Below are 26,392 nucleotides of genomic sequence, written 5' to 3' on the forward strand. Positions count from 1 at the left end.
GGAGTATGTTAGGGGTGGTCGGAAATGACCCCATTCATGAGTGTTCAACGTAGATTCCTCAGGGCTGCGTAGAATGCTCCTTTCTGCAATTGTATTGTTCCCCTGAGCTCCTTTTGTGACATTCCCTAAATCTCTTACAACCCTATGCTACAGTATTTTGTGACGCTCCCTAACTAGCAGAATAGGAAGTTTCACTTGCGAATCCTTGCTTGGCTTACTGTTTGGTTAGTGACCACGCCCCCTCTACTCAGCGTCCTGCTCCGTAAGGTTCCCGTAGCGTTCTGAGATCCTGTTGTGCCTTAGCGACCCCGTTTGTGCTCCTTTCCTGTTCCTGTGGTATTCGCCCTTGAGTCACTGTATTTCTTCCCTTGCCCGTGTCCTGCCCGTTGTTTGTACCTCCCGCTCTTTTCCGCAAACCTGCTCCTTTCCCGGCACGCCCTTCCCCGGTGCCTTCTCTCCCTTCCGCATTGTTTCCCCGGCTTTCCTTCGCTCCTCGTTTCTGTCAGGTATCTGGCACCTCAGACTTGAATTTCTCGAAGATCATTTCTGTCGTCAATTGCAGAGTGATCGACGGGGTTTGTTTGTGTTTGGTTACGCGCTCCGCTCCGTCTTGGTTACGAGTGGAACGCTAGTACGTCTCCCTTGTATTGTTCTAGGTACACCCGCTCCTCTCCGTCCCAAGCTCCCGATTTGGACGCGGTGTGTATATTGTGGGGATTGTTTGTATTGTGTGTTATTCGTTCCTCACTCCGCTCTGTCTTAAGTTTAGGAGCTGGAAGTGATATATTCCGTGTAACTTTGTCTTTAGCTCTATAAGTGATACGAGCTTGCCATCCGCTGCTCTTGTGGCCCCAGTCTTGCTCTGTCTTCAGTTTATGAGCAGGACTGGGATTGTGTACCTTCTGCCTAGGAGGTACCCTTGCTGGTAGTCACCCAGGTTCCCTTTTGTACCTCCTGGTTCTCGCCTTGACTGCTAGCTTTAAAGCCCTGACGCTCACCTGGTGAGGTAAGTGAAATACTATGTTGAACACTTATGTATCAGTCCGGTAAAGTACTGGTGAGGTTAGTATTGTTGTACTTTTATTTCCAGCCATCTCCTGCCATCGAGACTGCAGCTACATCATCCTTGCTGGGGGAGAGTGGTATACTCCTTGGGAAAATTCCCCCCACACTTTTTGGTAGCAGCTGACTTTGAGCGAGTTATCTCTCCTCGCTTGGGTCGTTGGTGTCTGGAAGTGTGTGGGACATTTCATCTTTGCTCCTGTGGATGAACAGCCTCCTCTACCGAAGAGGATCCTTGACAGAGTAAGTAAGTAGCAATTTTAAGTTAAAGTTAGGTTTTTGCCAAGGATAGGAAGCAAGAATTCTCTCTAAGGTTTTAATCAGCTCCGTACCTTGGTTATAGAATGAAGGAGGTCTTGTATCTTGCTTCTCAGGACTCGATCTCCCAGCAACCCGCGAGGGTAATTCGGGAACACCGGAGCTGGATTTTCTCAGCGTGAAAAAAGCCGGTTTCTTCAGCGCGTCAAAAAGGGAGGGGCGTCTTCCTTCGGCTCTGGCAACAGCTGGGCTCTCGGGCAAGTAGAACGTCGCTCTGCTCCCCACCACCGTGTGTTTGCTTAAGGCAACGTTGGTATATTTATACCTGAAAGGTGTCGGGTTTGAAGTAAGGTTGGACATAAGACGTCATTGAGAACTAACAGTTCTTGCTGGACTCTAGGAGTTCTTGTGCAAATCAAAACAAAAGCAGGAGAGGGATTCCCGGGGTGCTGGAGGCTTGGTTTGTTAAAAGAACGTGTTGTGCTTTCTAGGAGTCTATGGGAGTAGCCTTGCCGTGCTTTGGACTGCATGGGCTATTACTAAATATGGATCTGATTCTTATGCCTTTATCAGGGTACTATTTATTAAAACCACATAAGAGCATGAATCGGGAATATCGAACTAGGGTCCTAGATAGAAATACAACACCCACTCCACGGATTAATGTCCATCATTACTAAAAAATAAGCAATAGTAAACATACGATGCATGTGTGTTTTCCAACCCACCCCAAAATACATAATTGCATTTGAAATGGTGTACGGTTTACACACGAAAATGAGTATTGGTACTGTACGTTTTCAAGCAAGGTTATCATTCAGTTAAGTTCATATGTATCAGCTGAATGAATTGCGAAAGTTATAAATGAAATTACACATGCAATGGCTCAGTATACAGAAGAGAAGGTCGAGACCATTTCATCACATACTTATACAATATTGTACATGTGCTAGAGGCTGAGGTAAAATATTGTCTCTAATGTTTCTAAAAATAGAAGCTCTGTTCTCCAAGAATAGTTCTACTTTAAGCAAAGTACCATGTGCCAGAACAAATGGTAAATATTTTGATTTGAAAGAAAAGTAATTTCGCTTTCAGGGGAAAAATAGTTCCAAATGTTTTCAGTTGCTTTGTTTAACAGAACTGAAGGCCAAATTCAGAGTTCAGGGAAAGCATGTGTGCTTGTTGTTTAAAAAGTTATTCCCGTTGTTCAGGGGAGAACATCATATCAGACAGACTCGCAAAAAATTGGTCTACAACATCAGGTGTAAGTTCGACCAAGTTTGAAAATACTGCAACTGTGCAGTTCTCTGCGTGATTGCTATCATCGGTGTTTGGATCAGCAATGCTCACAGAAGGTTGTACCTGTTTGGTGCTGCTTTCCTCTCGTACGTCACTGCCACCTACTCGTAGTGGTGAAGTCTCAACGAATGCCATCATCAGAATAGGTAGCCGCTGGGGACAACACTTTGCATGAGTCGTTACCGGTCCTAACAAAGTATCGATATCCATTGGTACTGCTGATGGTAGTGTAAGACAGACGTCCAACACGCATTCTTCTCCGCATAGCAGACATCGAAGCACAGGTAAGATGCAATCCTGCCACATCGGTCTGAATGAAAGAAACCAAGTTGTAGTCAGAACTCTTAGCCGGGCCAATCCGAGGACCTTAGTGATACGGTCTCGGTATCGTATTGCTAGGATCGTTTCTTCCATCGTTGCTGGAGTCTTGTCTGTGGATTGGCTTGCTATAGCAGAGCAGAAGGAGCAAAAATAAAATTCCTGCTATGAGTCCCAAAATTAAAGGTAGGCCGCCAAAGACAGAATGGACAAAATTCGGGAAAATGCCCAGAACTGTTTCAAATGGTGTTAACAGTCCCAAAAAAATTGTCTTAAATACATGTGCGATGCCAATGGTATCACACATGTTTAAAATGAATAAATTCTGGAAGACAGAGTCGTTAACCCATTGTCCATAACAGAAAGTGATTTCTCCAAATTTATACGATCAATTTGTTTCTGCTGTTTCGATTTGCATTACTTTCCAAGTTTCGTTGTATGCAGCGTATATACCGGCCGCTATGAAACGTTTTTGACGCTGTTTGCGAGGTCCCATTATGAAATCTCGCAAGTCAGCACCTTCTTTAAGTAAAGTCAAGTGTTGCTTAATTTCAGCCAGTGTGGATGTTTGTAGCCACTCAAGGCATAATTTCCCTACACTGTATGTTGTAACTATCCCTGGATGTTGTCTCTGAGAATATCTTGGGTCTGGCCTGGTCATTTTGAACCCCTGTTTTTTGTTCAGGAATCTGTCTTGACAGTTGTTTGTGTCCGTGGGCCAGATCAACCATTTTTTCCAATCAGGATTTGTTCTGTTTTGGTGAAAAATATGGGATACGTCTAATTCCACATCCGTAGTGCTGTTGCCATCAGGTATGGGCTTCGGAATAGACGGTTTATTTAAGTCTTTTATCTTAGCTAAACCAAGACAAGTAGTTTGTTGAATGGTATCATTCAGGAATATTATTTGTTCTGGGATCATGCAAGCTCTAAACAATGATTCTAGACCTTGTACCTGCCAGTCTTTTGTTCCCCAGATGGTTTTTGTTTTAATGTTGTTTTTCCAAAATTCAAAACCAAATGTTGACATTTTGTCATAAAATTTTCAGAATAAATCAATTTAGTATTTGTCAGCATGTTATTCATTCCTGTCCTATTTAACATTTTAAAATAAAACGTTTCTGGATCACTGTTGTTAAACCCTGCGAAGTATGGAAATTTCTCAAAAAATGTTTTCGAACTTCCTTTTGGTGGTGTTGGACAATGTTCCCATTGACTATAAGTAAAAACATTTCTAGGTTGTGCAGATTTATGCAAATAGTGATGACCATAGTGATTGTAACAGTATAATTCTTCATAATTTGATGAACCCTGTAAATAATCATGTTCTGTAAATTTAGCTGACATTACTAAATCTGACATCATATTATTAATATTTTCACAATCCCAATCATCAGAAAATCACTTAAGGAAATCTTGAACTGGTGTAGATACTTCAAGAGCTTAATCGGGCCATATATATCATAGTCAGTTTTGTCCCATGCAATACATTTGTCCCTTGATTACAAGTCACTCAATAGTTTTGTCCCTTGATTACAAGTCACTCAATAATCAAGGTCCCCACTTTCTCAAACAGAATCTTCTCCATCATGTCCCAAAACGATCTCTTCGTTCCTCTATTCAGAACTTCTTGGCTGGGCCTCGCACTAGAACAGTCACCTGGGGCGACAGGCGTTTCCTGGTTGCCGCCCCTAGACTCTGGAACACCCTTTCTGCACATATCCGAGCAAGTCCCTCCCTGTTCACATTCCGCAAACAGCTAAAGACGTGGTTATTTGACCAATAGCCTTGTATATCTTCTTTACCCCAGTTGCTGATCCATCCCTTAATTAGCGCCGAGACGCCCACGGGTATTCGCCGCGCTCTACAAATGTCAATAAATAAATAAAGAAAGAAATAAATACCCCCAGGTATTGGATTGGCTGTGATGTTCACTGATGATAGTACTCTTTTCTCGATGTGAGAGGATCTGTGAGACTTTAGGACCAAGTTGATGTTCTGACTTGCTGTGTCCATTATACTAATTTTTCCATCAATGAATCTACCCAAACATAAAACCATGATGAGCCAAAGCAGGAGGAAAAGTACACCTAATACAGTCCAAAATTCAATCCATGGTGAGATCAGATATGTCTCTTTTAGTTGGTGAAATAGCTCGGTCATTTTCTCCTTGAAAGTTTTTGATGCTGGCTTGTCTCCATGTTCACTTGGATCATCGGAAAAGTCATCAAAGTTGATAAAATAGCCAGATGCTGTTCTGTCAATTGGTGGGATCGCTTCCGGATTTCCATTGATCTTTGCATTTTCTTTTGTTACGTTTGTACATTCTGAAGCTACATCGTTGTAGATTGGTGTACCTTCACAAATTGTTGCAATTTGGGTTTCAAGAGGCACAAGTTCCATTGCTTTGTTGCATAGTCCATTTTTATTTACTGCTGGTTTTTCGAATGTGATTAGTCTTTCAGTTTGAACCTCTTGGATTGTAGCAAAGTTTGGTCTTTTGCTATTTCTTGGGAGTCAACTGGGCCTGCTATTTATTATCGGCCACATGTTTGTGGTTTCACCAGGTCGATTGAAACAATTCTGTTTTAGTTTTTTACCAGCAAGTGGCGGTAGTACTACTGATCTTGTTCAGCTGATAGCTAAGACAGGTACTGCTTTTCTGTAAGAAGGCCCAAATTCCTTCTTCACCGCGATCTTTTCTCTGACCAGATCCCCAATCTTTGGAATCCAGACAGGTCTTGCTGGGACAGGTGGTTCTTCAGTGGTTGTTGGCTTATTCTTTATGTTACTTAGACTCTTTCTTGTTTCATTCAAGTCCTGTAAAACAGCCAAACGATCTTTGATATCAAAAGAGTTTTCTTCTACCACTGAAGTCTGACGATCCAAATCATGGATAATCATTCTAGTTCAAAACAAAAGTTCTTACGGACTGAAACCTTTTAGAGAATCTCTTGGCATGTTATTAAGACTATGTTGGACACTTATTAAATGTTTGACCCACCCATCACCCGAACCTAATACTCTCGTCGTTATAGATTGCTTTATGTCACGTTTTTTTCTTTCCACTACCGCATTTCCCTCCGGATAGAAGGGAGAAGAGTACCGCAATGCAATGCCCATGCTGGTCATGGCCTCTTTGTAAGCTCGAGAGCTAAACGCAGGACCCTGATCAGAGTGTAGCAATTGGACAGACTCGTGGGCAGGCTGGCCAATGAGTGACCACACAAATGGCGCTATAGCAACATGGGACGGAATCACCGGGACCTTAGCGGTGATACTTTGAGGGGACACAGCAAGGGTAACCCATTGGCACCCACCATCCACACTCGGATTCAATCGGGCAATCAAAGAAAGTGCCAAACATCTGAACAAAAAACGAAAAGCGCACCGGAAAAATGGCACAGCCTCAGACAAAAAACAGCTACAAGAGGCCGCAAGAAGCCATTTGAAGAAGGTGTGGGCCGCAAAACGCGAACATTGCGTAGCACAATGGCTGAAAATATTTGACCTGCTGAGCCTTGGGAAATCGCAAGAATTTTGGAGCTATTTAAGCAATCTCGGACGAGGTCCAAATCACAGAGAAAACTCCCTCGAGGCCTCCACTTGGGTTGCCCACCTAAAAACCCTATACAATGAAGACCAAGCCGCCCTTCTTTCTAAGAATGCATTTACAGCAAGAGAAGAGCCAGATTCCACCACCCATAGGAAGGCCCCGCCTGGAAAACCACTAGTACCCAAAAAACATTTTTAAATCAGGCATAAAGGCGCCCCGGGCCCCAACGGCCTCCCAGGACTATTGTTTAAAGTGAACATAGAATTCTGGGCCGAAAACCTGACCCATCTATATGCCGAATGCTGGCTCCTTGGGGATGGGCCAGACTCCTGGAGAGGTTCGCTCTTACACCCAATCCATAAGAAAGGGCCTAAATCAGACCCGTCCAACTATCGAATGATTGCCCTCCTGGACATCGAGGGCAAAGCCTATGCCAGCGCTATTTTGCCAGATCTCGCAGACTGGGCAAGTGAAGAAGGTCTTCTGCCCCTCTGCCAAACCGGATTCAGACCCGGGTCTTCAACCGTGGATAACATCACCGCTCTTTCTTACCTGGCCCACAAAGCACGGTTGCGCAAGAGTCTCCCTTTATTCGCCTGCTTCATCGACTACTCTGCAGCGTTCGATGGGGTAGACCGCGCTATCCTATGGAGAAAGCTGGCTCAATGGAACATCAACCCGACCCTGTTAAGAGCAATCCAGTCGTTGTATCAAAAAACGTGGGTCCGAATTAAACTCTCGAACGATTTTGCATCTGAGAAAATTGACACGGATCGAGGTCTAAAACAGGGGTGCATTCTAGCACCTCTGTTGTTTAATCTATACACAGCAGACATGGAGATAGGCCTGTCCGGGGCAGCCCTAGCCACTACAAGGATCGGTGGAAACAAAATCAAGTTCATGCAATACGCTGACGATCTGGTACTCCTGGATCACACCAAGACTGGCTTGCAAAAGGCGCTGATCGCCCTGGCAACTTACAATGACAAGAACCGACTGGTAGCTAACCCTTCCAAGTCAAAGATAGTAATCTTTGGTCGTTACCCAAACAAAAAACTAGCCAAATGGAGGCTTGGCCACCTGTCTTTGGAAAGCACACAGCAATACACTTACTTGGGTGTCTGCTATCACGAGTCGGGGTTTCTGGTGCTCATTTAAAGAAAATCCAAAGCAAAGGGAAAACTATCACCTATGCGCTCTGCAAATTACAAGCCACCTTACACAGCCCATCGACAATGGCCATCCAAAGAGTACTTAAGGCAAAACTAATGCCGGTCCTCAATTATGCCCCACAAGCTTTCCTGGGCATACTCAACAAGGAACTGGAAGAAATCAACTGCAGAGTGTATAACAAATTATTCTTGCTACCGAAGTTCACCAGAAACACCCTTGTCCGCCTAGAATTTTCGCTCAACCAACAAAAACTGGAAGAGATGGCTGCCCGGTGCAATTATTACTATCTCATACCAGCGGCACAAGACACTGAAGGCAGTTCTGAAACATATTTTCACGGAACCCAGGAACCCTTGGTCAACCACCTTTACCACAGCGAAGGAACTACTCAATCTTGCCACCGATCATTGGAATCCCGAGCTAGTTAATTATACGGCAATTAAAAACGCCATCAAAAAACAAGTTTGCATCCGTTCCCGGGAACTGGATTCGGAGTCATTGGCAAAACGAAATTTCCATGAGTACCTATGCCTGCCGCACATAGTGCATAATCCCAAACACCAACTTAAGCAGGCTGTGGGCCGCTCAGCCCTTCACAAGATTATAGCCTACAGACTACACCCCTTGTCCATTAAAGAACTATATGCACTTGAACGGACAGGACTGGGAGTCCCGGAATGCAGGCTCTGCAATTATAAACGAGAGTCGCTGGCCCATCTATTACTTTGCTGCCCGGCCCTGCGCGCAGCACGTAGCCTTTATCTCAGGCCAATCCTACGACAAATGGGGCACGTACCGCAAAGGAGGCGGTCTATCAACTATATACATTGACCATAGTAAAGCAAATGGCCTCTTTTGGAAAGTTTATCCAACAGACACGGTCTAAGCTGATGGCTACCCAGGGCACAAACAATTAGAGACTTTGCAGACGCATGCAGGGCTGCCTTTGCATAGACACTATTCTCTTGAGCTTACCAGTGTCTAGGGATCCACTATACAGACTTACCAGCTGACTCACTTGCTGTTTTAATACTTTTGTAATTTTGTACTCTGTTTTTAATGTAATGGTTTTGAGTAACTTATGAGAAATAAAGCACTCAGGCAACAAATATACACTGGCAAAGTATCAGACGAAAGATTAAGTAATAAGGCACTGAAATTAGCACAAGGTTTCAATTTAATAAATTGTATAAAAATACCATGAACAGATTCATTGACATATACATTAAAAAAGCAATAAAAACGTTTTTTATAATTGATATAATACAGATGTATATTCTTTGTTTATATAATCGAGTGATACAATATGGAGATGGTTCCGTCTATGCGTTTCGACACAATAGAAGTGTCTTCCTCAGGACACTACCATCTTGTCACATATATTGTATCTCCAGATGATATAAAATAGATTGATTCAGGTGAGTATGGTCACAAACTCAAGCCAGATTTTCTTTCTCTGAAATGCAGCTAATCCATGGTCTGTGTGCTCCTTATGCTGTTTGGCTTCATTACATGGAATCGCAATATCAACGTTTATCTGAAGTGAGAGCCGCGTTATGACTCCGTGCAGAGTGGCCGAAGCCGGGGTGAGTAAAAATGTCCTTTCGCTGTTTGAGAAGCTGCACGGTTAACATGGGGGGCGTGCTTTGACGTTCAATCTGTTACAAAATCAAACGCGACTCGTGTTTTCAAGTCGGACAATGCGTGCATATCGCACAATGATTCAAGTTCGATTTGTGATTATGAAGCTTATATTCGAGTGGTAACACTGCTCTGTTAGCGATATAAACGTCGGATAATGCAAGTGTCGTATTCTCGGAGAACTGTAGGGGATCTTATTATATAGATGTCAGTAGAACCAATGATCTGTTTAAAGGGAGCCGCGTGGTTAGTCGGAGCAGTGCGAGGTGGAGTCTGTTACCTCATGAGGAGAGTTGAGGTATTGAGTAACCAAACAATAAAAATCAATCAATACTCTGATACCATTGAGTAAAGTTTGTGCCATATAAAACTGCATTAAATAAAATTAAATAAATAAAATGGTTGGAGATTGCTTGGGTCGACCAACAATTACATGCTTCACCGGTGTGGAGTAGTTGCCAGCCGAAGTATCAGAAGCCTCCGCAAACACCACAGAACAAGGCTTTAAGATTAGCAGAAGACCGCCACAACGATCTAGGCGTTGAGATGCTGGATGACTATCTCCACAAACTCAATGAGAAATTCCACGAATAACTAGAAGAAAAGAAAAACTCACTTATCCAGAAACTCGCTGACATTTCTGCAAACACTTTTGACCGCTATCCACTGCCCATCAAAAACCATGTCCATCAAAACCATGACCAGGTGAACCAGCTTATCATGTGACAATGTGACACAAATCAATAAGAAAACAAAACGGCGACTTAAAACTTCAAAATGAAAAAGGAGTAATTAGGCTACTACAGCCTCGTTGTCCAAATCTTGGGGAATCTGACAGTCGCGAATACGCTCGGGTCCCCTCTGCCTGTAAAGTGCAGATTGGGAGCAAGACTGTGTTATTCCAACGCTGGACACTAGGACGCGTCACAGGGCAGCAGCTAACAAGATCTATCACCTGTCAATTTTTTTCCCTTGACACACCCTTGTTTGAGACCTGTAGACTGTTGTTGATTTTTTAACAAAAAGCCTTTTGTCCTACAATACAGTAAAGCGGCAATCTCTGCCTCCAGCCTCCACGTGTTGTAATCCAACCAAGTAGATGGGGATGAAATTGTAGTACTGTGGGATTTGTTGTTGCAGAAATTCCTCTTGTAAGATTGGCTAGGGGCCATTGTCATATATTCATTGGTTTAGAAACCCCGGATCTTGTACTCTGGTCTAGGAATGGCTGAAGGTGCTCTTGTTAGTTATTTTATTGGCTGCCAAAGCCCGAAAATCAGAGCCTTGTCTGGGATAGGCTAGAAGAAAGCTTCTCAATTGTTCATTGGCTGTAGAAAGCTCACGTATCCATCGAACAGTCTTTAGCTGCTGCACGTGCCCGCCTCTCGACAGTGGGTTGGCTAGAGCGAAGCAAGTGGGAAGATGCTGGATTTGTACTGAGTAATTGTTCTCGGCGGAAACTCGGGTGTTTATCGCCGACCTGGCTTCCTGGATTAAGGACAAACGGAGCCACCCGTGATTGGAATGGGATCCGTGTAGGTGAGTAGATTCGTTATCAGCGCAGGCGTAATCGTCTAGACACTGTCGCACAACAGCCTCCGCGGTGCAGCCCAGGCGCCACCCGGGCCGTACTCGCGTCACCTGCTCCTATCTGCTCCCTACCTCAGTCGCTCCGCCCGTGCCCAGGTACTCTACCGTCCCGGTCTGTGCCGTCCCTGATACCGTTCATTGCTCCTTATAGTGCTCAGTGCCGGGCAACCTCTGCTGTTACCCTCCGAGACTGCTCCGCTGCGGTTCCCGTCTCTCCCCCTAGCTGCTCCCATCGCGGCCTCTCCTTTACCCAGAGACCACAAGCTTCCGCACTCCCGCTCATTTTAAGTGTTCCTCCTTATCCATGCAACCCGTTATGCAGCCGCACCCCTTGTCACCTTCGGTTCGCAGTACCAAGCAACTTCTAGTGCTCAGTTGTATCAACGTTCACATCCTGTATACCAATTCAGTACAAGTATGCTGGTAGAGCATCAGGTCCCAGCTGAACTGGACCGAACATATGCGGTGCACCCGGCGTGTCACTTTTCAGCAATGCAATGCCTTGTTTTGGAACTTTCGGCTTGGCCCCAGGTATCTCCATCCATTTAAGAACATCAGCATTATTAGAACATTTGTAGTTCATCAGGATGGCACTTACATCTTATGTCGATAGTCTCTCTTTAAGTGTAATGCCTTATGCTTTTACTGTGCATTGAAATGCATAAAAGAGAAGTTCCCAGAACAGCAATGCCACCTTAAAAAGTAGTTTGTAGGTACGTTCTTTGTTAGGAAGACCTGCTATAAGCAGTAGGTACCCTTAATTGACGCGATGATAAAAAGTCTGACTGCAGACAACAGAGTAACATGGCTGTACGAGGGAGAAGGAATTTATGTCATCGTTGTACATATTCCGTTTCAGGGGCCACCTGTTGGCCTGGGTTGTCTGCATCAGTTTATCATAAAGTTTAGCAATCCACGCCTTGCAGTAGCGAATGTGGACATGAAAGCAAGTCCTAGATTTTTTGCTGCAGAGAGGGTTTGATACACGGTGTTCGAGCGGTAACCTGTTAGTGAGGTGTCAACGTTTTTTAAATTTTATTTTGTGTGAGGAGACTACTTCCAACTTTAGGTGTGGCTAGGTTGATGCTAAATATGTTGATGTACTGTTGTAAGCACAATTGTTCGTTGGGAACGAGTAATTTCCATCCTTGTGGTGGGAGTATGAGGAATGCAATGTATTCCTAGACGACCCGCTGTTTCAAAGTGTAATCTTTCCTCGTGATAAAGGTTGGTTGTTGTTTGGCTCGAGTTGTAAAAAGTTTAATGCGATTGTGGGTGGAGGGGGGTAGTGTTAAGTGCTCCTTGGATGCGTAGGAGACAACTAACCAGTAATTCTTGATATGCGGTTTAAAAAGTCCTTTTGATTTGCTACTCTAGCACTTGGTTGGCTGCAGGGCACACGTCCTATAAAAAGAAGTGGGGGGACTGACAATATGCAAATGACCTCATGACGTCACGTCCTGAACGTGTCTTGGTGTTTGGAAAATTACACTGGGACACGTTCAGCATAATTCTGTGAGACCCAGCTTCTTCGCAGGGGGGACGGTGTCCACCCTGCGAAAAGAGTGGTGTGACAGTCTACCTGCGCGTGCCCCCGACTCGAGCCCTGATTGGCTGTAATCAACTGGCTTTATGCAGGATGCTGTGTTGACGTGAAATGCATGGGCTAATAGGCTATCCGTTTTGCATATTTTTAAATGCTGTGGCATAAGCAGTGGTCTAAGTGGGGGGGAACGGCAGGGCACGGCGTGCCCCTACTTTTTTAATCCTGTAGATTCCGTTCCCCTACTTTTTTATTATGAACATGCATCCCTGGACGTCAGAAATATTCTGTTCGTGGACGGGTTGGGAGCGGAGAACGAAAAGGTCTCTGTCTCTTACTTCCTGGCCAGACAAGACAAGGAAGGTGTCAGTTTCTGCTATGCCGCTGGCAGCTGCCCCCTTTCTTACTCCTATTCCCTCTCGTTCTGTCTAACTCCTTCTCACTTTTCCGAAAACCATGAATCAAGAAATGGTTCTCACCGTCTCTTCCTGTCGTCCATTTGTACCCCTGTGAAATGGATGCAAAAAAGAAAAACACTTTTGCTGGAAATGCCGTTTTGACATTTTTCTATTCCAAAATGCAGCCTCGGAAATAAAATGTTCAAACTCTGAAAAATAATTAAATAAAGCAAAATGGAGTGTTCTTAAAGTGGCCAGAATTTTTTTCAAACCCCAACACATTAGTGCCACTCTACAGAGTTTGCCAGTAAAGCGCTACTTTTGGTTTCCTTGTCTTTAAATTAACACCCCACTTCTCGTGTATGTCTGCCGATCAGAGTGAAAGAAATGCATCACAAACGGGCTCATGGTAGGGGGGCCCCCTCCTGGGGCCTCTAAGGGATGGTGTGGGAAGGCCATGGGGAGGGTACACCTCTCAGGCAGCCAGTTCAGAGACTCGGCAGGGCGCCCATTGTCAGCACTTTAGTCCACACAAGTTTAACTCCGCCCCCAAGCAATTCTCACACCTTCAGTTTGTAATGGGCTGTCAAGAGGAGCTTGAGGTGGCTGAGAGGAGGAGCTGCGGACCAAGTGGAGTCTGCACAAAGCAGCTTTCACGAGATCAGAAGGTGTCACTTATGTAGATTTCAGGGGCCTCCCACATTCCCTTTTGCCCAGGGCCCCGAAAATCCTAGGACTGGCCCTGCCTGGAGATACTGCAATACCTGGTTGATGGGTGGATTGGAAAACGAAATGTGTATGGCGGCTTTGTGTTCACAAATGTGGTCTTTTGAAACCATACTGCTTACGTTTTGTAAGCATATAAGCAGTGGACATTGAAATGGGTCCTTTCTAGTTATGTCCTTAACTTTTCAGGCAAAAATACTTGTTGATTTCTGAATGACTGTAAACGCGTTAAGTTCACCATGTTCCTGCTTACATTTGACATGCTTTATTAAATCTTTCATTCCTTATGAGTGTTTGCTTTTTTCAGGATGTTGTTACCTTGCCTTTTAGGCAGCATATTGCAATTGCCTGGTGTGTAATTTGAATTGAGTCGCATCCAGTTATTTATAGCAGGTCAAATTGGATTGTAGCTGAAGGCAATATGAGTTTCAGTGGGGCAGTATGGTGTTCAGTGAGGGAGCAGATGTAGCACTGGGGGCAGAGCTGCTAAATTTAAGAACTGGGGAACCAGGTTCAGCCTTTATGAACAGTCCCCCAGACCACTCTCCTGAGGGAGCACATTCCCATGCCAGACCCTAGAAGGCACCAGAAAAGCCCTGGTGTGTTAGCACCATCAGGTGGACCCTAGGAGTGGCAAGTGTGGGTTCACCTTGAAGGCTTGCCCACCACAATCCATACTGAAGTTCACCTCCAGTCTTGCGGGCAGGACTACGAATTAGCAGACCCTAGAGCAACAGTGACTCTGTCACTGAGGTCACAGGACCCCTGAGAAGAGCTGGCTCTAGGGCGGTGCAACTGGTGTGACCGCAACAGGCGCTGACTTTCAGTGGGGGCGGACTATATTATGGTTTTAAAAGCACTTGCTGCCTCCTTCCTGACCGCCAGCTATTTTCGGCAATAATAAAAATGTCATGATAACTCTGATGAATAAACTTCTTCCTAGAGCGAGATCGGAAATTTGTCTAGTGGAAGTTTTGACTCATGGCAAGAGAGCGCAGAGGGTTAATGTGCCTGTTGCAAAGAAAATGTACCAGGCACATCACAAAGTGCACATATTCTAATCATAGGGATTCCTCCTACCTCCTTTCATCGCTGGGCACTTTGGACACGGGAAACGCTGCTCCAGACCGCTGTCTGCCGCCCCTGCTCGCCGGACCCGCTTCGCGGGTCCCGCTTCGCGGAGACACAGCGGCTGCCACTTTACAAGGGGCTTGACTTCACCGGCAGGGCTGCGAGGGTAGAGCGGAGGACTCCATAGACCAGGAGTCCCCGCGCGCCCGTTAACAGCTGGGCTCCTCTCCCTGCCGGCCCCGCCCCCAACGCCGGGAAAACAGAAAAGGCAGTAGAGCCTTCCCTCCTTGGATTCCTCCTACCTCCTTTCATCGCTGGGCACTTTGGACACGGGAAACGCTGCTCCAGACCGCTGTGTGCCGCCCCTGCTCGCCGGACCCGCTTCGCGGGTCCCGCTTTGCGGAGACACAGCGGCTGCCACTTTACAAGGGGCTTGACTTCACCGGCAGGGCTGCGAGGGTAGAGCGGAGGACTCCATAGACCAGGAGTCCCCGCGCGCCCGTTAACAGCTGGGCTCCTCTCCCTGCCGGCCCGCCCCCAACGCCGGGAAAACAGAAAAGGCAGTAGAGCCTTCCCTCCTTGGATTCCTCCTACCTCCTTTCATCGCTGGGCACTTTGGACACGGGAAACGCTGCTCCAGACCGCTGTGTGCCGCCCCTGCTCGCCGGACCCGCTTCGCGGAGACACAGCGGCTGCCACTTTACAAGGGGCTTGACTTCACCGGCAGGGCTGCGAGGGTAGAGCGGAGGACTCCATAGACCAGGAGTCCCCGCGCGCCCGTTAACAGCTGGGCTCCTCTCCCTGCCGGCCCCGCCCCCAACGCCGGGAAAACAGAAAAGGCAGTAGAGCCTTCCCTCCTTGGATTCCTCCTACCTCCTTTCATCGCTGGGCACTTTGGACACGGGAAACGCTGCTCCAGACCGCTGTGTGCCGCCCCTGCTCGCCGGACCCGCTTCGCGGGTCCCGCTTTGCGGAGACACAGCGGCTGCCACTTTACAAGGGGCTTGACTTCACCGGCAGGGCTGCGAGGGTAGAGCGGAGGACTCCATAGACCAGGAGTCCCCGCGTGCCCGTTAAAAGCTGGGCTCCTCTCCCTGCCGGCCCCGCCCCCAACGCCGGGAAAACAGAAAAGGCAGTAGAGCCTTCCCTCCTTGGATTCCTCCTACCTCCTTTCATCGCTGGGCACTTTGGACACGGGAAACGCTGCTCCAGACCGCTGTGTGCCGCCCCTGCTCGCCGGACCCGCTTCGCGGGTCCCGCTTCGCGGAGACAAAGCGGCTGCCACTTTACAAGCGGCTTGACTTCACCGACAGGGCTGCGAGGGTAGAGCGGAGGACTCCATAGACCAGGAGTTCCCGCGCGCCCGTTAACAGCTGGGCTCCTCTCCCTGCCGGCCCCGCCCCCTCGGGGTAATCAGCCATCCTATAAAGCAAAGGCAACAACCCCGCTGCGCGGGAGGGCGCCGGGAGAAGCCCGGGACAAGGGCGGGACCGTTTGAGGCCGTTCGAGGACTAAGAGGACTGGCCTGGCCCATCTCCCTTGGTTCTTCCCACCGTTATCGTGCCTGGACTTTGAGTCTAGTGAGTACCACACAGAAACCGTAACTGTCACACATCATTTGTACTCGGGGGAGTCGCAGTAAGACCGCGCTGGGTTTAACCAAGCCTAAAGGCACTTTGGACGATTTCCTTGTAAAAACAAATTTGGCAATAGATGCTGAAATCACAAAAATGCAGAAGAGGGTTTCAATCGAGTTAGATGCTGCACGCAGGCTTTCCCAAACATTTGCTAACTCTAAAAAATCTTCCTTGGGAAATATTGCGTCTGCTGCATCTCCCCAACAGGTGGCACGTCCCCCTCCTTTGTTGATTCTCGCTGACGTTCATCACTCCCCCCCTCCTTCCTCTCCACCACCATTAGACTCTTCATTTATTTTCTCCCCCATGACCGTCCAACCTAGTGAGGGCGACCCACCTACCGAGCAGGGAAATTCCACCACCTTGCCGGTTATAACTGCCCCCTCCTTCTCTGTAGCAAAAAGTACAAACCCAGGTCGCCAAGCTCTGAAGAAGAAAAACAATGCAAAATCTGCCTATGCTCGTAAGAAAGCCAAAGTTGCAAGGCAGCAGCTCTTCAACCATAGACGAACTCTACCCAACGCAGGGGATCCTAAACAAACACCACCCCCAGCTAACCACCTAATAGGGGGTGATAGCAATTTCACTACTGCCCCCGCGGGAGAGAATCCTATTATCCTTGTAGATAACCCAACACTGGGAGGGCTAAACGAGACAGGGAGGGATAAGGATAAAGCGGGTGATGATGAAGACTTTCTCCAGACAGTCTGGGTCACTTTAAAACAACTATTGACACCTTTCGAACTCAGACTGTCACGTATTGAGAATCACCTACTTGAAATGGATAAAACGTTAGTATCCCTGGCCACGCTTAGCCTAAAACAGCTGGAAGCAACACATCCCCATATTAATGAGAGTCCACCTCTGGCTAGAAATGTTGGTATCCAATCTGCTCCAGCCTCTAACATTGGCACTAAAGCAGCTACAGCGCCTAAGGAGCTTCCTCCCGCCCCCTTGATTCTGCCTGCACCTTTACCCCCTTCGTTATCCAAACCTACTCCGATCCCCAAACCTAGGACACTTGTAAATGTCGCTGCCAATCCTCCAAAAATAGAGGGAAAACCCCCTAAAAAACATCTCCAGCCCAAACCCCCTTCTAGAGCCGACCAGAAGGCGAACAATCCTATCACTCCTCTCTTAGAGCGCACACCAAATTTACACCCGAACCACCAGAACTTTCGCGGAGGCTATATTGATCTCCCGCCTGAGGCTGGGCCCTACGTGGTTATCTTGGCAGGGGTACCTCCGCTTGCCCCTGACATTGTTGAAACCCAGTGGTCCTTAAAAAACAAAGTGATCCACTGGTTAAATACCTATAGGCAGATTCCTCACACCAACAGGAGTAGGGTACTAATGGTCAGGAGAGTCCCTTGGGTGGGTCGTACCTACAAATCGATACCAGGAGACTGTATTGTGGTGTCATTTGCAGACCCTCATACAGCCCATCTCATCACCACATGGGACCCATACGTGACCGAACAAACCATTGTCACCAAACCCCTTACCTTTTTCTACCCTCCAAAACAGCTAGCAGAGCATCCTGGGGCGTGGACCACAGTCCACAACCACAGATGGAAGGGTCAGGGGCAGGGATGGCAACCCGTCAATAATTGGTGGGAAGGTGCACCCACCATGAATAGGTTTGGATGCTTAGATCAGGTGGATTGACTGGGAACAGTCGATCAAACACCCCGAGCAAGTGATCAAAACCACGCAAAGATTGCCACTAATAGCAATACATCGCCACCCATTGTTAAGAACTCGACCCATTTGATGGTGGTTCCACCCTCCTCTGCCCAGCATCCGCTCCCTGTTCGAGCCATGCAACACCTAGACAGGGTACATTTCCAAGAACAGGTAGAGGTAATAGAGAGTGAGGGCCATACACATCAGGTAGATAGTGAACCGAAACACTCATTATTATCCTGGAATGTAGCAGGACTGGGCAATAAGATCAAGCATACACCCTGGTTGGAGACCGTCCAGAAGCATGGCATACTTTGCCTGCAAGAAACTTGGCTTGCAGAAGAAAGGCACATCATGGGGTATCGAACATTCCATACACCCGCTGCTCCCTCCACTCAGGGCCGCAATAAAGGGGGTCTGTGTATATACGTCTCGAATGTGGGGGATATAAAAGTGTATAATTTCCACTCTGACCAATATTTTCAAATCCTTTCTTTTAAATGGGGCACCACACAAAAGGTCATACTGGTGAACTTTTATAACAATATGCCACTAAATGAAATGGAACCCATTTTAAATAAAATGTCAAACCACATCCATAAAGTGAGGGATCAAAACATGGGAGACCATACAGTTATTTGGGTGGGAGACTTTAATTGTGCAGTCTGCCCACTTTCTGAGTTAGGTTTGTGCGGCCTTGCAGATCGTGAGGAGGACGGCCCTTTTCACTTCTCACACACCAAGCTGGGGTCTCTCCTTAATAGTATTATGTTTACTTTTGACCTCACCTTCATTAATCAGGCATGCTCTCCCCCAGTTCCCTTTGCCCCAACATATAATGGAAGAGGTTGTGAAACCACAATTGACTTTGCACTGATATCCCCCACCCCGCCTAACTTTATAACCTTTTGGGAGATAGGGGATGATCCAATGAGTGACCATTACCCTATTACATTTGGGGTTAGGCTCCCAGTGGAGAAAGCAAAGGAATCTAGCGGTCCACTGTATCCATTGGAGGTCACCTTAACAAAGATAAACAGCTATGTGCTTAAGTGGGAGAAATTGAACCCCACAATCTTCTTCCACAATTTAATATCATCCTGCTTTGCAGACATATTTGTCTGCTTAGAAGAAGATGCTGAACCTAAGGCGATTATGGCAGCTTTCGCCAATATACAGGAGTACATAAAAGGCGTTCTAACTAAGAGCCACAAAAAGAAGGGGAAACGTGCATCCGGGTGGTTTGATTCTAGGTGCACAGCTGCCTTAAAGAACTTGAAGAAAGTTTTAAACGCCATTCCGAAAAACAGGGCCCAAATCTCTGAGGCTAGGCGAGAGTACAAGAGAGAAATTAACCTCCGGAAAGCGACTATGAAAAAGGAGGCCTGGGAAGCACTGGGAGAAGCTGCCAGGAATAAGGACACTAACCTTTTCTGGAAAGTGATAAGATCAGTATACAACACAAAACATACTGATAATTGCATAGATGTAGCAATCACAGCAGAGCTCTGGGTTGAACACTATGGGAAACTCTACACCAACAGACAGGGGAACAACATGAATCAACAAAAGGCACTTTCACCCTTGAACAAATCCACGCAAGATTATCAGTCAAGCGATTCCCCCAGTTTCGCCGTATCCAATTGACTTGGTCTTTACCACCCTAGAAGTTGAAAATGCAATCAGGGAAAGTCCTTCAGGGAAAGCTCCTGGTCCGGATCACACACCAGTGGATGCCTATAAAACAAACCTGGAATTTTGGGCTCCGCTCTTAACGAACGTTTTGAACATGGGAAACAAATGCGGCTTAATTAAGACCTGGTCAGATGCCATTGTGGTCCCCATCTTTAAAAAGGGAAACGGGGACGATCCGGCTTGCTACCGTCCCATATCTTTACTAGACGGTCTCATGAAAATTGCAGGAAGGATCGTCCTAAAGAGGATTCAGCACTGGGAGACAGAAAACAAGGTTATTTCGGAACTCCAATATGGATTCCGAAAGGGACTGGGCACCCAGGAGCAATGTTTAAATCTGTCCTTATTAATGTCCAAATATATTGAGGCCAAAAAAGGGGATCTGTTTGTTACATTTGTTGACCTTAGCTCAGCATTTGATTGTGTGGATCATCTGCAGCTCTGGTCAACATTGGAGCTCATTGGGGTGGACCCTACCATAGTGGTATTTATTAAAGAACTGTATAGAGATGCGGGTGCCAGGGTGAGGTTCGGGACCCAGGGGCAATGTACACAGAAATTTCCCATAAATAGAGGGGTTAGGCAAGGTTGTATACTTGCGCCCCTTCTATTTAGCTTTTATATGAACTCTGTTGTAGACCATCTAACAAATCTTCAGAATGATTATCCAGCTGTCAATGGTAGGCCTGTACCCATCCTATTATACGCCGATGACGCGGCTATTATGTCTAGGACTAGGGTAGGGTTGCAGAGAGCTGTAAGAGAATTCTCGTCCTACATGGGGAAAAGAAATTTGAAAGTGAACATCTCAAAAACTTTCTCCATGCCGTGCACCCAAAAGAGTAAAAGGCCACAATGTTCGATATACCTTGACGAGCAAAAAATCGAGACCACAGACACTTTTTGTTATCTGGGTGTTGTCTTCGAGAGAAAAGGAGCCTGGAAACATGCAGTATCGGCTAGGAGGCTTGCCTTTACCCGTGCTATTGGTGCCCTGAGAACTTTTGCAGCGAAAATTGGGGGCAAACCGACTGCTGAGATGATACAGATTTACCAAGCAAAGTGTGTAGCGACAGTCACTTATGGAGCAGGCTTATGGGGCTTTGAAGACGTATCCTCACTCCAAATTTGTGAGAATCTTTTTATTCGTTACTTATTGGGTGTGAGCAAATCTACTTCAACTTTTATCACTCACATTGAGACTGGCCTCAAATACCTTAGCGACTCCATAAAGCTGTCACCGTGTTTGCTTTGGCACAAAATTTGGACTACCAGGGAATGCCAACTTAACAGAGAACTCATCACGGATTGCATGAACTTGGATGCCGCATCCAAAATAAAATGGATGCGACATGTCCGGTTGATGTTCGCCAAGATTGGTTGTCCTGAATACTATGATGACCCAGAGTCCCTAGAAAATCTGTCTAGGTCGTCCCTCAAAAAACTTTTAATTACACACCTGGAAGGTGTTAGATGGGATGCAGAGAAACTCAAAAATACCACCTTGAGCTACCAAAGAATCACTCCCGTCGAAGGCTTGCAATTGTACCTCAGGACCGAAACTGCACCTTATCCTCGTATGCTTCTCACCAGGCTGCGCCTAGGCACCTTTTTCTGTATGGTCACTCTCCCAAAACAAAATGATTGGACCGCCACGAACCTAATTTGCCCATGCGATGATCACTCATCACAAAGTAACATTCATATTATGTTCTTTTGCAATCTGTATTCTGCCCCAAGGAAATTGTACCTATTACCTCTTCTAAAACACTGGGGCATAAGAACATGCAAAGACGCTTACTATAAATTACTTTTGTTAGATGAGGTGTATGTCATCTTTGTCGTTTCTCGTTTTTTAATGTCAGTGATGAAATATAGAAATTCCATGATGTAACCCTTACATGTTTAAACTTTTTATACGTTTTTTACATGAGGTCAACTGCCGTAATTTCATCATTGACTTTTATCATTTGGAAAACTGTTTTACAGAGATTCATAAAAATTTCGTTGGGGATAATTTTTTAAACTTGCTGTATATAATGTACTTGTATGCTTTTATGATTTTACTAAAACAAATCGAATAAAGCTAATTAAAAAAAAAAAAACATATTCTAAATAGGTCAGTGGGTTACTGCTTTTGTCAGTGAGATCCTTTTTGCTATTTGCAGTTTATAAGTTAAAATCCTAACAAAGAACAGTGAGCTACTAACTTTCATCTAAGAGCTGCATGCAAACTGCTAAGCCTTTGCTTATCCTAATGTTGCAAAAAGTGTTATTTTTGATACAAATCAATAATGATTTTTAAAGAGAACCCCCAATCATGGTATTAAGTTTTAAATTCTGAGTTTGTGTTTCTCCAGACCAATCACTATTAAACTATACGGTCTACTAGTCTGGTTCTCATGTGACTCTTACACCTTGTAGTCCTTTGTCTTATGTAACATTTCCTATACAGTCATTTACACACGTAAAATTGATTATCGCTGTGTATATTGCTGACATCAGAAACTCCAAGGCTCGGAAACAAATGGCTTGTGCTTCCACTTTTAAGCATTTTTGGGACATTCTGTGATTAAAAGAAATTCACAAAGTGGAATATGTTTCTAATGTCAATAGCTCATATTAATCAATCATGTGTATCCATTGGTTGAATTACATAACATAATAAGCTTTAACTGGTCAATGAAATGCCACACAAATACAAAAGATTGGGATGTTTTCCGCATCCTGGCCACACCTGTAAGTCGGCCCACTGATCCAATCCTCAGGTTATTCCTGCCCTCTGATTCTCTGCCCACAGTTCCCCAACTTTCTTTTCCCCACTTCGACCACTGGGCATAAGGGCCAACCTGCACCACTGGTGTTCAAAACTTCCTGTTTATAGCAGTGTGGTGGTGTGCTTTTTTTTTTTTTTTGTTTTTTTTTTTTGCCTAACCTTCGTTCTCAAGGTGGCATATAAAGTTGAAGCCTTATCGCAGAGGGATTTGTGCACATTACAGTGTGTTAGTCTAAAAGGTTGAGAAACAGATGTAAAGTTGCAGCTTTACTAGGGCTTTTGTAGTCTCTAGTATGTTGTGCGTGTAAATTATAGGGAGGTTAATTTAACCTCATAAGTGCTGCGCCTAGTCCGACGGCACCACTACCTCGGGAGTGCTGCCGTTGGACGTTCGAACCTCACCTGCGCAATCGAACGTTCAGCACTGGAGCTGGAAGTTCCATAGCTGCTAAGGTGTTAAGAGAAAACAGTCGTCTGTTGATCTATCAATATTTTCGAGCCCTGTTGTAAACCTTATTCAGTCATCGATTTGTCGAGCCATTCTTCAGCGAGTTCTTGTATCTTTTACCAAATAGTTTTTAAAATGTTCTGTATGGAATATTTTATTTGTTTTCTTGTTACAACAATCTTCAGTTTACCTAGTTTATGAATTTGAACGAGATCTACATTTTAACTGAACGCGCAGTATAAACCATCGAGTTAGTATATAACTAACATGAAGTACCCATAACGAGGAAAGCAATATCTTGTGACTGACTGAACACACCTTTTAAGATTAAGAATCAAAGTTAGGTCGGAGACAGCAAACCAATCGTAAAAGATGGGAACAAAAGAAATTCCATAATCTAAATTCTAGCTAAAATGACATTGACTTACACACATACATAGATCCAATATTTAATAAACACCCAAAATGTTATGGTAGGAATGCTTGCAATAGGTCTAACCACTGGCAATCGCTTGAGGTGGCATTCCAAATCCTCGTTCTTTTGCCTACCAGGCCACCTCCATGTATGCCAGGCGCGCAACATTGCTTGGGCTCAAAGGGTTTCAGCTCTTCCCCCGTTGTGTGTGGCAGCCTGGGATGAGACCGCTTTCCAGGCGCACACACAGCTGCACCGGAGCACTTCACAGGTCTTTACAAGACCATTGGCACGTTAATGAGGCTTTGTTGTTGTTTCACCCCTTCTATGACTCCTGCAGCTCCACTCCGCCTATTGCTTAAAGTTTCAGCCCCTCCGAAATGTTTTCTTAGGGTCTCCCCCCCCCTCCCCCCCCCCCCCCCCCCCCTCCAATTTGGCTCTAGTTGCGCCTCTGGTGTATGCAGTTATGTACATCAGTTGACCGTACTCCAATAGGAACAGCCCGTCCGGAATATAAGTAATTCAAAATTGCTTTTACGCAGTTTGGCGCTCGTCAGTTGGGCGTAGCTTGATTCTAGTGGCACAGTGAGCACTACCCATGTCAGAAGAGATAAGCATCTGTGCTTGAAACCCCAAATGTATTCGATTAACAGCAGTGATGTGGTCTGTAGACCATGGCTTCTCCACATGTGATGCACTGAAATGCTGGGGTGAGGTGGGGTGGCGCTTTTGTCCCTTCCATAGATTGTGACTTGAGCAAATGGATTGGTGTACCATTTTAAAGCAGTGAGAGTGAAGGCTGCAGGGTTTACTTTCATGTTTAGGAGTGTGCCGTTCTTGTTGTTGATGGTCTTTGTGGTGACATGTGTAAGCTGCCTATATGTGCTGAGGAGGGTACTGGAAGCAAGTAAATGGACATTCTCTCCTCAATGATAATGTTAAAATCACTTTCCTCTAACACTTGCTGCCACAGGCTTGCTGCCTCACAGAAGCGTATTAGGCGCCTGCATTAGTGACCGGTTGAATGGAGGTCCAATGGTATCGACCTCGGAGGGATGAAAGGTCGCACCAGTCCCACCCTTTAGAGATCTCTCTAGGTGGCTGATTGGCTGTACAGGCTATCTTTGCAGTGAATGCATTAGGTGATAAAGCGTGGTGTTCACAACGTTTCAAATGTGGAAGCTGTGTCAAGGAGCTGGATATAAGAATAATATGTTGTCAAATTAATAATAATGTTGATGTTATTGGTCTAACATAAAACAAAATTAAAACAATTATTCCTATTTTCTCTTCAGACAAGTTCCGCAGAAAACCTAGAATTGTAAAATGGACATACGGCCAATACCACTGCAATAAGACTGCACACCGACTGGGCAACAAAGCGATATATACACAGTGTGACACCCAATATGCAGTCCTGTAATTCCTTCTTGCGCTTGTTTTTCTATTTAAAATTTTTTTTTTACCAGTCGCAGCTCCACAACAAAGGGAGACTGAGTGGAAGGCACTGCAGCTTCTGGCAGTTTGATTTTTGCCCTTGGAGCACTACATAAAATAGGCTCTCGCACATACACATAACAGGGAAGAAATGCGATGCCCAGCAGACATTGCAGATCACTCCCGAGTGGAGTCATGGTAAACTTAACTGTTTTGCATGGGCGGTCCTACTTTTCTGAGTAGGGTAATAACTGCAGCTCCTTGCACTTACAGTAACTGCGGATTTTTTTTTTATATACACACACAGCCAACAACATGAAGAAAACGTGAGAAGGGGATTTGAAAAGAGAAAATCGGCAGAGCTATTTTCTCTGGAAATAAAATCGAGCCTCTTCTACAGCAAAAGTGAATATATGTCCACACAAACACAATAAAACCCAAACCACCTTACCCATAAAAACAAAAAGATAATACACGTAAGATCAGAAATTAAGGGCGCCACACCACTCTCCTGAATAGTAAAACACACTATAAACACGGGCCGCCATTGTCTTCAATTTATGGCGTCATTTAAAAATACATTTGCATTTTCCACACCAGAACTAAATGAGGGTTAGCCACCTTGGGGGTTTGTCAAGAAACAATGGCCGGCTTCACTGGCACGCCGCGTCATTTGATTAGCCATGCAAATTGGACTAATGGCAGGCTGCGATACGCAGGCGTTAAACTGAGGAATGCCAACGTAATGATCACACAAGCTAGCATTACAGGTGCGTGCCTCGCGTCCTGGCTGCCGCCTGCCCCAGATTGGCCCAGCCTTCGGAGCGCCAAGAGGCCTAGTCCTCTCCCTTTAATATTGAAGAGGCGAACCCTCTTAACCTGCGCGCGTAGTCCGCTTTTCCATCAAAGCTCCGTAGACTCCAGAAACAAAATCAATGTATGCATGTTCAGAGCAGTTTTCAGGCTTTTGTAAGACAATTCTTTCAAACGGGAGCTAGTTTAATGCTATTGAGCTGTGCTTCGATCTGCGTAATTGTTAGTTGTAGTAAGTGGCGTAAGTATTATTATTTTAGTTCAAATTCGTTAGGATAACTGTTATTTTGCTACGTCTACATCAGAGTTAAGACAATCCTCCATTTACAAGCATTGGCCACGTGACGTGGGAAGCGTTAGTAATGTAAAAAAACACGCTAGTGATGCGCGCGCATAAAAAAAGCCAGTGATGCACACGCAGCAGCACGTAAAAGTTAAAGTGATCACGCTGGAAGGGAGGCAGGTGGCAGCTGTACGCGTGAACTCAAGCGCTAGGCAGCACTTTGAAAACCCCAATACTAAATGTCTCGGAGCAGCGCATGTGCTGGCTCAGCGAGACCTAAAAAAGAATATGGAGATCTTGTGTCTGAACACAACCTTATGAATAAAGGTTAAAGTTAAGGCAGAGTTGGCGATCTTTTATGAAAAAGGAAGAGCCTTCTTGTCTATGTACTTTTAATCCACATTGAGAGACTACTACTCTTTTTGTTCTATCTGAAGACTGGACACCAGTCGCTGTCTGAACATGGTTGTGAAACTTCTTTCTAGGTTCTTCATATTTGTCTACTTTCCTTTTTTTGTGTTTCAGTTGCTTGTTTAGGAGGGTGGTGTTTTACATGTCCCAAATCAC

General features: G+C 45.5%; 1 protein-coding gene across 3 annotated transcripts in view; it reads left to right on the top strand.

Annotated features, from left to right (window-relative positions):
- The first annotated feature begins 10,687 nt into the window (after nucleotides 1-10,687).
- FRYL (FRY like transcription coactivator) overlaps nucleotides 10,688-26,392 on the top strand; it is a 2,483,143-nt gene continuing 2,467,438 nt past the window's right edge. For 2 of the 3 annotated variants that reach the window (XM_086962669.1, XM_086962670.1), the window contains exon 1: nucleotides 10,688-10,846. The gene's annotated coding sequence lies outside the window, so the exon portion shown is untranslated. The remainder of the gene's footprint in view (nucleotides 10,847-26,392) is intronic. The other variant, XM_086962671.1, reaches the window with a different exon arrangement.

Source organism: Lissotriton vulgaris, chromosome 3_1, assembly GCF_964263255.1.
Source record: "Lissotriton vulgaris chromosome 3_1, aLisVul1.2, whole genome shotgun sequence".
Lineage (NCBI taxonomy): Eukaryota > Metazoa > Chordata > Amphibia > Caudata > Salamandridae > Lissotriton > Lissotriton vulgaris.